This window comes from Macaca nemestrina, chromosome 14, assembly GCF_043159975.1.
Source record: "Macaca nemestrina isolate mMacNem1 chromosome 14, mMacNem.hap1, whole genome shotgun sequence".
NCBI lineage: Eukaryota > Metazoa > Chordata > Mammalia > Primates > Cercopithecidae > Macaca > Macaca nemestrina.
Window position 1 is genome coordinate 107769009 of NC_092138.1, and position 11669 is coordinate 107780677.

General features: G+C 42.3%; 1 protein-coding gene across 7 annotated transcripts in view; it reads right to left on the bottom strand.

Annotated features, from left to right (window-relative positions):
• LOC105463925 (MAPK associated protein 1) overlaps nt 1-11444 on the bottom strand; it is a 270742-nt gene extending 259298 nt beyond the window's left edge. For 3 of the 7 annotated variants that reach the window (XM_011711362.3, XM_011711361.3, XM_071078347.1), the window contains exon 1: nt 11199-11441. The gene's annotated coding sequence lies outside the window, so the exon portion shown is untranslated. Of the gene's footprint in view, nt 1-11198 lie in introns of all 7 variants that reach the window. The other 4 variants (XM_011711357.3, XM_011711356.3, XM_011711358.2 and 1 more) reach the window with 3 other exon arrangements.
• Between the last annotated feature and the right edge of the window lie 225 nt (nt 11445-11669).

An 11669-nucleotide genomic window follows, 5' to 3' on the forward strand; every position in this document is an offset into this window, starting at 1 on the left:
GTGCATGCCTGTAGTCTCGGCTACTGGGGAGGCTGAGGTGGGAGGATTGCTTGAGTCCAGGAAGTTGAGGCTGCAATGAGCCGTGATCATGCCACTGCACTCCAGCCTGGGCAACAGAGCAAAAACCCTGTCTCAAAACAATAATAAAAATAAAAATAAAAAATAAAAAAATAAAAACAAATAAAACAACAACAACAACAACAACAAAAATCAGACCTGGCCTGAAAAATTCGAGCAGACAAAACTAGTTAGGCCTTATAAATGACCTTAACCTTGTTTGATTTGCAAACATAAGCAAAACTTGAGATATGTTTTATAAATGCATACATGAAAAAAAAAAACTTAAGCTTATCTAGTCAGAAGCAGCCAACAAACCTATATAACTGGGGACTTTCCAATGGTAGTGATCAACTGTAAAACTAACTAATCAAATCTTTTCTTTGTTTTACTTCCACGGTCTTCCTACAAAAGCTTCCCCCCTTACTTTCCCTCAATGGAGACCCTGAATCACTTCTGATTTGAAGCTGCCCAATTCATGAACTGCTGTTTGTGCAAATAAACTCTAAAATCTTATGCCTCAGTTTACCTTTTTAACACTTATAATTTTCCATACCAAAAAATCACTTCCCAATATGTAAGCATTCAACTCACAATCTCTGTCTACCAAAGGCCAACCTCAACTCCACAGATAGGAGTGGACTCCCCTCTGAAAGTAAACACAGAGCTGTCACAGGCCTACTCACTGCACCCGTGGTCACTGAAGAGGTGGCGGTAGCACTGGGACAATGATACCACCAATACGAATACAGCTCTTCTTCCAGAATACTGTCTTAAATCGGACTTTTGGGGGAAAAGAAGGCTTACCTGGGAATAGTAACATCATTTATGTCAGGACATATGAAACCTTGTTCTAAGTACAAAATAAATGAAGTGAAAACTATCTTGAAAATACAATCCATTTATAACTTCACAATCACCTGCATTAGTGAAAACTATTGGTTAAAATGATGGTCACTGACTGTACTCATACTTGTTAATATCCATTTTAAACTATGATTTATTTTAAAATAATTGATCAAAGAACATTTCTAAAACTGAGAAAAATATAAAGTCTTATAATCTCACCACCTATGTCTTTTTTTTTTTTTTTTTTTTTTTTTTTTTTTTTGAGCTGGAGTCTCGCTCTGTCACCCAGGCTGGAGTGCAGTGGCACTATCTGGGCTCACTGCAAGCTCCGCCTCCTGGGTTCACGCCATTCTCCTACCTCAGCCTCCTGAGTAGCTGGGACTACAGGCGCCTGCCACCACACCTGGCTAATTTTTTGTATCTTTTAGTAGAGACGGGGTTTCACTGTGTTCGCCAGGATGGTCTTAATCTCCTGACCTCGTGCTCTGCCCGCCTTGGCCTCCCAAAGTGCTGGGATTACAGGCGTGAGCCACCACGCCCAGCCCACCTATTTCTTTTCTTTGCATACATGTTTGACATAATTGAGACCATACTTTATAGAATGTCATATCCTTTTTTCACTTATTATGGTTAGCATATTAGTATGTCACTAAAATTCTTCTGAAACATCTAAGATGACTGTATATTATTTCCATTCTATGAATTTTCCATGATTTCTCTAATTTTTATTGAACATTAAGGTTCTAATTTTTGCTATAAATGCTGCAGTGAACATCTTTGAACATGAATATCTTTCAACATCTCTGATTTCTTTAATAAAGATTCCTAGAAATGGAATTACAAGCTCAAAAGGCATGCATAACTTTTTTTAAAAGCTTGTAATAAATACTGCCAAAGTGCTTTCCAGAAGTTTTACTAATTTACATTCCCACTACCAATATGAGTAACCATCTTACTACCAATCTTTATTATCAGTGAGTATTAGTATTTTCATTAAATCCTTAAGCTTCATATCATAACATTATACCTATAATCAAATACTCTCACAACATAATCAATAACAACTTTTTGTAAACATTAAGTTTAAATGAAGGCAAAGGGCCATAGTTAATGACAGTTCCAAGAGAGGGCCAGTCCCAACATCCAAATCTAGAGCAGCATGGAAAAGTGACCAAAAAAACAAAAAAACTAATAGTGCTTTTCAGTACTCTGAGTCTAAACAAAGGTCAAGTCCTAGTTTTGCCACTCGCACATGCACGCGCGCTCTCTCTCTATATATATACACACTCTCTCTATATTTATACACTAAATATATACATATATACTAAATATATATACTAAATATAGATATACACTAAATATATATACTAAATATATATATATATTTTGTTTTGTTTTGTTTTGTTTTTTTGAGACGGAGTTTCACTCTTGTCGCCCAGGCTGGAGTGTAATGGCACGATCTTGGCTCATGGCAACCTCCGCCTCCCAGGTTTGAGCAATTCTCCTGCCTCAGCCTCCTGAGTAACTGGGACTACGGGCGTGTGTGTGCCACGTCTGGCAAATTTTTGTATTTTTACTAGAGATAGGGTTTCGCCATGTTGGCCAGGCTGGTCTCGAACTCCTGACCTCAGGTGATCCAACTGCCTGAGCCTCCCAAAGGGCTAGGATTACAGGATAAGCCACCGCACGCAGCCCGGTAACTCTATATTTTTATTAATAATTACATTACTTCTCTAAGCTTCAGTTTCAGCATTTGTGAAATGGGGACAGGGATAACATAATATCCCTTTTCTAACAAAGGGCAGTTATAGGCACAAAAAAGATAATATAAACACTTGGAAGTGTTTCTTGTTACTCAACAGATCAACTCATATAATAGCTTAAAAACAGCATCCTGAAGTCCTTCTCTCAATACAGTAGGTAGGTGCACTAATTTACAAAACATAACCAGAAATTAACAAATTTCATGATCCAGACTTGAAAATGAGTTTCACTCTTTTACAACCACTCCATGAAATCATTGCTTATTACACCATATTAACATCCTGAATGTCTTATGCCCTGAATGCCAGTAGAGGCTGGTATCTCTCATCTAAAATGCTTGGAACCAGAAGTGTTTCAGATTCCGGATTTTCTTTGAATTTTGGAATATTTTCATATATATCATGCAGTATCTTGGGGATGAGATCCAAGTCTAAACATGCGATTCACTTATGTTTCATATACACTTTACACACATAGCCTGAAGGTAATTTTATACAATTTTTTTTTTTTTCTTTTTTGAGGCAGGGTTTCCCTCTGTCATCCAGGCTGGAGTGCAGGAGCACAATCATGGCTCACTGTAGCCTTGACACCTCAGGCTCGAACAATCCTCCTGCCTCGGCCTCCCAAGTAGCTGGGAATACAGGCACACACCACCACACCAAGCTAATTGTTTTGATTTTTAGTAGAGACGAGGTCTTGCTGTGTTGCCCAGGCTGCTCTCTAACTCCTGAACTCAAGCAATCCTCCCACTTTGGTCTCCCAGGATTACTGGTTATGAGCCACCTCACCCAGCCAATATTTTTAATAATTTTGTACATGAAGTAAAGTTTTAACTGCAACCTGTCACATGAGGTCAGGTGTCGAATTTTCCACTTGTAGCATCATGTTGGTTCAAAAAGTTTCGAATTTTGAAGGATTTTTTACTTTTATACATATATATATATATATATATATATTTTTTTTTTTTTTTTTTTTTTTTTTTTTTGGACAGTCTTGCTCTGTTGCCCAGGCTGGAGTACAGTGTACGATCATGGCTCACTGCAGCCTCAGCCCCCTGGGCTCAAGCAATCCTCCCACCTCAGCCTTGAACTACAGATGCGTACCACCATGCCTGGCTAATTTTTTTGTAGAGACAGGGTTTCATTATTTTGCCCAGGCTGCTCTTGAACTCCCAAGCTCAAGCGATCCGTTCATCTTGGCCTCCCAAAAGTGCTGAGACTACAGGTGTGAGCCAGCACACCTGACCCAGATTTTGAATATTATGAGTAGGGATGCTCAGCCTGGACCTGCATCTCTCCAGAAGCATCACAGTACTTACTAGGTACTTACATATACTGTTTCATTTAGTCCTCACTAAGAACTATGTGAGATTGGCATTACTGTCCCCATTTTGCAGACTGTCCAGCTTACAGACTGACAAAGCCAATAATCAAATCCAAGTGGGTCTGCCCAAAGCCCCACATCACACTGCTTAAAATTCAAGTCTGCATTTCAGTTCTTCATTAGTCTCCTTTATGTCAGTAACCAAAGTTCAGATTAAATATTTGCTTTATTTTCCAAAGAAAACCATTCCTTCAAACAATTTTCTACCAATTTCTCTGCTGAAATGGTACTTATTTATAACACAGTACCTAAAAATGAGTCCATAGGGAAGTGGAAAATGTTATTTTTTGAAGTTTTACGCATTCAGTACGCTTTGCATCAATAATAAAAGTATATTCATAAAAGTATACTCAAGTATAGGATATTAAGAATCTAACACTGCATATATTTAGGCATAAATGTGACATAATATTCCACTTATTTCACAAGCAATTACTGTAACTTAATCCCAATAGTTATTCTAATACCTTTTTGTTCTTTCTAGAATTTCAGGTTTGTTTTTTAAGTGGTTTCTCCCATTTTTCTCACCTTCAATTACATAAAAATGTATTCTACTTTCAGTCCAAATTTTGTGTTGCCTATATTAAATCCATTTCCCCAACATATCTAGACTGCTGCCAACTAGAGTTAATAAATTTTGAATGACTGCTCAGGATTTATTCTCTTTGTTTTTATATGCTATGTTATTTCCTTATACAAGAGTAAGAATGAAAACAAGTATCTACAAGACCAGTATTTCTTCAATTTTTGCCTTATGGAAGCTGGGTATTAAAATAAAAATAAATTAAACTCTTGGGCTGGGAACTCCCTGACCATATTTCTCTCACTGTGCTGGGTTATCTCTATGCCCTCTTTCAATCTTGAGTATATATAGTCAATAGGCACTGCATGCATTGGGGGAGCACCTGGCCCATCAAGGGCCTTTCCCAGAGGAAGTAATGAATAAAGAATAGATGAAGAGCTGAGCAGTGGTTCCTGACGTGCCAGCAAGACAGGAGGGGCAGCGTTTTAGATTTGAGTCACCTCCACTGGAGTCTGCCAGTAATCAGTTGTGTGACTTTAAGCATATCAATTAGAAACAGAAAGCTTGGCATCCTGAAAAGAAAACCATTCCTTCAATTTTCTACCAATTTCTCTGCTGAAATGGTACTTATCTGTAACACAGTTCCTTAAAATGAGTCCATAGGGAACTGGAAAATGTTATCTTTTTTTTGAAGTTTTACACATTCAGTACACTTTGCATCAATAATAAAAGTATATTCATAAAAGTATACTCAAGTATAGGATACTATGAATTGAATTTCAGCAAGACTTGAATTACACTCCTCATTATTTATCCAAAAAGGAAGAAAGAGCCAAGGATTTGTAAGTGATGTGACCAAACTCCAAAGGCTGTTAGTGGTATCAGCACATTCAGGATGCAAGTCCCTCTCTAGTCAACTGCACTTTCTACTAAATTGTGATTCACTGGGTGCCAATTTCTTCATCTCAAGATGTGATGATTACCCCCTTTGTAATACTACCCATCTCATAGGACTATGAAGACTAAAGAAAATAAGGTATACAAGAGCATTTAACAAATTTACAATACCACTTTATACTATTGTGGAGAGGGCCAAGAGACAAGAAATCTGGTAGCATTTAAAGTGCTAACAGCACAAAACAGAAGTATTATAAGGTCATCTCACCAGCCAAATCTATACTTTAGCCTAATTATACAATAAAAGCATTCACCTTGCCACTCTCCAAAAGCATCAGGGCAAGCCACAATGCCCCCTCACACTGGCAATTTACCATGAGATTTCTAATCAATAAGCAAAACACTGTATTGGTACTTCCTGCTCTGAACACCAGGTACCAGAATTTCAGCAGCCAGGTAGGTTGGAGTTCACAATCAGGCAGCCTAGAATTACACTCAGCCTGCAAATATGTTTTGATCAACATAATTTTTAATGGCAAATTTTTAAACTAAATACATTAAAATCCACCACATGCAGTGGCTCACACCTGTAATCCCAACAATTTGGGAGGCCGTGGCAGGAGTATTGTTTGAAGGCAGGAGTTTGACACCAGCCTAGGCAACATAGACACCGTCTCTACAAAAATTTTTTTAAAAACTAGCTCAGGCGCAGTGGTTCACGCCTGTAATCCTAGCACTTTGGGAGGCCAAGGCAGGTGGATCACCTGAGGTTGGGAGTTCGAGACCAGCCTGACTAACATGGAGAAACCCTGTCTCTACTAAAAATACAAAATTAGCCAGGCAAAGTGGTGCATGCCTGTAATCTCAGCTACTCAGGAGGCTGAGGCAGGAGAATTGCTTGAACCCAGGAGGTGGAGGTTGCGGTGAGTCGAGGTCCCGCCATTGCACTCCAGCCTGGGCAACAAGAGCAAAACTCCTTCACACACACACACACACAAAAAAAAACAACTAGCTAGTACATGGCCGGGCAGAGTGGCTCACCCCTGTAATCCCAGCACTTGGAGAGCCCGAGGCAGGCACATCACTTGAGGTCAGGAGTTCAAGACCAGCCTGGCCAACACGGCAAAACCCTATCTCTACTAAAAATACAAAAATTAGCTGGGTGTGGTGATGCACACCTGTAGTGCCAGCAACTCAGGAGGCTGAGGCAGAAGAATCGTTTGAACCCAGGAGGCAGAGGTTGAAGTAAGCCAAGGTCACGCCACTGCACTCCAGCCTGGGCAACAAGAGTAAGGCTCCGTCTCAAAAAAAATAAAAAAACACTAGTTACACATAGTGGCATGCACCTGTAGTCCCATCTACTGGGGAGGCAGAGGTGGGAGGATCACCTGAGACCAGGAATTCAAGGCTGTAGTGAGCTATTACTGTGAAACTGCACTCCAGCCTGATAGAACAACACCCTGTCTCTAAAAGTTAAATAAATAAATAAGAATACATTAAAATCCAGATTTCCAGCATCTTTTCCAAAAAAAATCAAAATATCCACTGGGCCTACTTCCTCACATGGCAAAAGCAAGTGGAGCTGAGCAGCAACTGCCCCCTTTAGTTTGGGCCTGCGCTCTCCAGTTCATCAAGGCCCAGCCTACTCATCCTAGTACATAACAGGCACGGACTTGGAGACCACTGAGGAAGATGTTCAAACAGAATAATAATAATAATTTAATGAAGATTTGTTTACTCTTTTTTGGCCAGTTTTTTGTGGCTCTATCACACATTACCTGTGTGACTCTTAAGTAACACATTTAACCACTAAGCCTCTTAAATACAAGCTGAAATATGCTGACTTCTGAGTAAAAAAACTTCACAAAAACTTCAAACTCACAGAAACAAGTCAGGGCACCTCCCATGGGGAAAAAATGTATGTGGCCGGGCATGGTGGCTCACGCCTGTAATCTCAGCACTTTGAGAGCCCAAGGCAGGCGGATCACCTGAGGTCAGGAGTTCGACACCAGCCTGGACAACACAGCAAAACCCCGTCTCTACTAAAAACACAAAAACTGGCCAGGCGTGGTGGCACCTGCCTCTAGTCCTAGTTTTGAACCCAAGAAGCAGAGGTTGCAGTCAGCCAAGATCATGTCACTGCACTCCACCCTGGGTGATACAGCAAGACTCTGTCTCAAAAAAAAAAAAAAAAAAAAAAAACACGTAACGTGACAGAAGTCCTTGTCATATAATTTGACATCTACGACTGTGTCCTTAACAGTAAGGCCTATACATTAGAATAACAGATTGCTAGCAAATTATCTTAGCCTGAATCATATAAATCCACTCAATGCAAAAGTTTCTGAAGTCTTCAGGTTTGAGTCAATAAGCAAAACAAGCTCCCCCGCCAAAAAAGAAAAACATTTAAAGTAACAGATGAGGCTACAAGCTCCTTTAGTGCAAAGGCCACTTCCATTCCTCATGATCCCTCCTGTCTCACAGTGACTGGCACACCAAAGCTACAGCTCAAGAGCCAGTTTCTCTCTGAAGCCTTTCCAGAGGGACCCCATCCACATCACAAAGAACAAGCAACATGGTGCAGTAACGAAGAGTGCACATCCCAGTGTTCAGCACATAATCCCCTCTATCTTCCAGATCTACCAGCAGCATAAACTCAGGGAAGTTATTCAAGGTCTCTGTGCCCCAGTTTCCTCATCTGTAAAATCAGGATGCTAATAACACCTTCTCACACAAGAAAAAAAATGAGATAAAGCATTTAACATCATGCTAGCAGAGTAAGTACTCATTACCTATTACCTACCATCATCAGTGTTCCCTTCTCAGTGCTCTAGGGTACCCCTGGGGACTTCTACCTTAGAACCCACAGTACTTTATTATAGTTCACCCACGCACACACATCTCCTCCACTAGAATGTCAACAACCTCAGGATAGGGACCCAATTTTACTTCTTTTCGTATCCCCAAGGTCTAACATTTTGCCTGGCACTGCTGAAATGAATCACAGATCCTCGAAGTACTTATTAACTGGAAAAGTTATTAGCAGAAATTGGAATTTACCTCCTTTGCCTGGTATTCAAACCCTCACTGACTCTGACCACTATTGCCCCTCCAACTTTATGTCCTTGTACCCTGCTAAAAGAAGCAATGACTTGCTTGACTCAGGCTGTAAACTCATTCACCACTCTAAAACCATGCCTCAAGCATTATACCTTTGTATCTTATAGCTATTTATTTTGGGGGACTTTACCACAAACCAGGCCCTTTATCCCCATTAGTTCAATAAATACTCACTACACTCCATGTTGTCAATATTATTCCCTAACCTAACCCCTAGTTGAAGAAAATGATGCTTGGGGTTATGTGCCAAAGGTCACATATCCTGTAAAAACAGGGACCAGGAATTGAATCCAGAGTCATGCTTATTTTCTACAGACTGTTTTCTCTGCTCATATTCAAAGCTGAGCTAACCTACCTGCCATCTCCTTGCCTTGGAAGAGCACAGTCTTTGCATTTAAAAGATCTCTGTACCATTCATTTTAACATACAAATGTTTTGTTCTATATACCTTTTTGTTTCAATATGTACTTGCATAAAGAGAGAGATGGTGTGAGAAAAAGGCAAGATATGTAATGGAAAAAGAACAGATTTAGGCATCAGAGAGACGTGGGTTTGAATCCTGGCTCTGTCTCCTAACAGCTGTTTAATTTATTCTGGGTCTTCCTAATCTGTAAATTGAGGTTAAAGTGATTAAACAATAGAAACCCCTATATAATACCCAAATACTAGGCCGGGCGCGGTGGCTCACGCCTGTAATCCCAGCACTTTGGGAGGCCGCGGCGGGCGGATCACAAGGTCAGGAGATTGAGACCATCCTGGCTAACACGGTGAAACCCCGTCTCTACTAAAAATACAAAAAATTAGCCGGGTGTGGTAGCGGGCGCCTGTAGTCCCAGCTACTAGGAGGCTGAGGCAGGAGAATGGCATGAACCCGGGAGGCGGAGCTTGCAGTGAGCCGAGATAGTGCCACTGCACTCCAGCCTGGGCGACAAAGTGAGACTCCTTCTCAAAAAAAAAAAAAAAAACCCAAATACTCAAAGTTTAGTTTACCTCAAATCATGAAGCCTTACCTGGCCACATCCCATCCCTCAAAGGAGAATAACCCATTCCTCTCCCGCACTACCACCATCACAAGAACTTTCACACAATGTACTTATCACTGTGTTAGAATTATTCATTTCCCTTATCTCTCTTTCACTAAATTGATCTCCCTGGAAGCAAAGACTGAATCTTACTTATCTCTACACTGCCTACCATGGTACCTGGCATATATATACATATATATATATACACACACACACACATATACATATTCAGTAAACATTTGCTAAGTTAAATAATTGTAGATAAAAATGAGTGCTTATAGAATTCTAGAGGAAAAATCATTTCCAGCTGGGGTTGTCCCAAATTGGTTCGGCGAGGCCAACTCAGCTGAGCTGTGGGAAGCGTCTCAATGGATTGAAAGAGAAAAGGGGAAACCTAGGCAGGGTAGGGAGAATGTTCTACAAAAATCAATGGAATAGGAAAGAACAAAAAAGATTAGAGATCCTACTTATTTGGAGTAATGGACCAGGGTGGGGTAATTAAAGAAGGAGACCTTTTCAGACAGAACTGGAAAGGTAACCAGGAGCCAGATTCACAGATGTAAGGGGGTGTGAGTGCAGTCTGGGACACACAGTTGAAGGTAGGCATGAGCACACAGATGAATGGGAAAGGGCTACCAGCATGCCCCAAATTCCGGAGGTGTGTCAACTGAAAAACATGAACACAATTATTGCTTCATCAAGAACTCTTTCCGTGTTTACTAGGCACCTTGTGTGGGCTCATAAAATATACGGAATAAAACCCATATCTAGGCTTCTGCTCAGGTGGGTTTTAACATTAGGGATCCGCCCCTTCTGCTTGTCAGAGAATGAGGACGCTGCTTTTTTTTTTTTTTAAAACCAATGTGTCTCCATTTGACTGTTCACACCTGGGAAAGTTTTGAACTTTGCCGATTTGGGTTTATAACAACATGGTGCTTTGCACAGTGCCAGGTACTGTGGTGGGCTTCCAAAGTTACTTTCATTCATTCAAAAGGAAGTTTTAACCAATTTCTGAGTCAATCTGGGAGTCTCTGGTTAAAGTCATACTCTTGTTTACACTACAATCTCTTTTTCCCAGCCTTCAACAAATCTAAAGGACTCCTTGCCACTCCCATAAACGAAAGATGAATCAAAGTTCCAGAAGCACTGTAGCTAGAAAAGTCTGTAAGGCTGTTAACCCCTTTAAGGGGGATGGGAAGAAGGGACTCAAGGAAACAGGGACCACACAGTCAATGCTTGAAAACCTTGATTTTCACATTATGAAGACCAGGGCACCTAGATATTGCCAAGTGCAGGACCAGAAACTGCCGGAGTCAACTGCACCTCCCACACCCACACTACCAGGTCCGCTGGCTTCTTTTCCCCTAAACTACACACCCGCCTCAGACTCCTGACAGCCTCCAGTTCAGGAAACCGCCACGAAACGAATGCTCCCGGGCCACCTGAACAAGGGCCCGGCAGGCGGCCCGCTGGGCAGCGCCGAAACCGGAGGGGTGAGAGGGCCGCCAGGTGGGCAAGCTGGTGGGCTGGCGGGGAGCAGGCGGCTGGGGCAGGGAGCTGGCGGCTGGGGCAACCTTTACCTGAAGCTGCTTCCACACTACGGGCCGGGTCGGCCCCGGGACACGTTCCTGAGGGGAGGGCCCGGCTCCCCCACGCCTCCCGGCCCCTGCCCCGAGCTCTGCACTCTCGGGATCCACGGGGACCGGCGCTCCTCCCGGCCCGCTCAGCTGCCGCTTCCCGGGTTCGCCCTCATGCCCCTGCTGCTAGCCGCCGCCGGCCGGCCGAGCAGCAGCCCTATTACCCTGAGCCGCACACGACCCGGAACCACACTCCGGCGTTCCGGAAGTCCCCGACAGGGAAGGAGCCTCTGGCTGGGGACGTAGTGCGCAAGCCCCAGAGCTGAAAGCAAGGAGCGGTTGCTTCCCGCGGGGCGGGGCCGGGAGGGAGGCCGAGCGCATGCGCGCCGCTTCTCCAGTGCAGGGAAAGGCCTGGGTCGGAGACTGAGTTGTGGCACCATGCGCCAGTGCCTGGACTTATCTTGAGCGGGAATC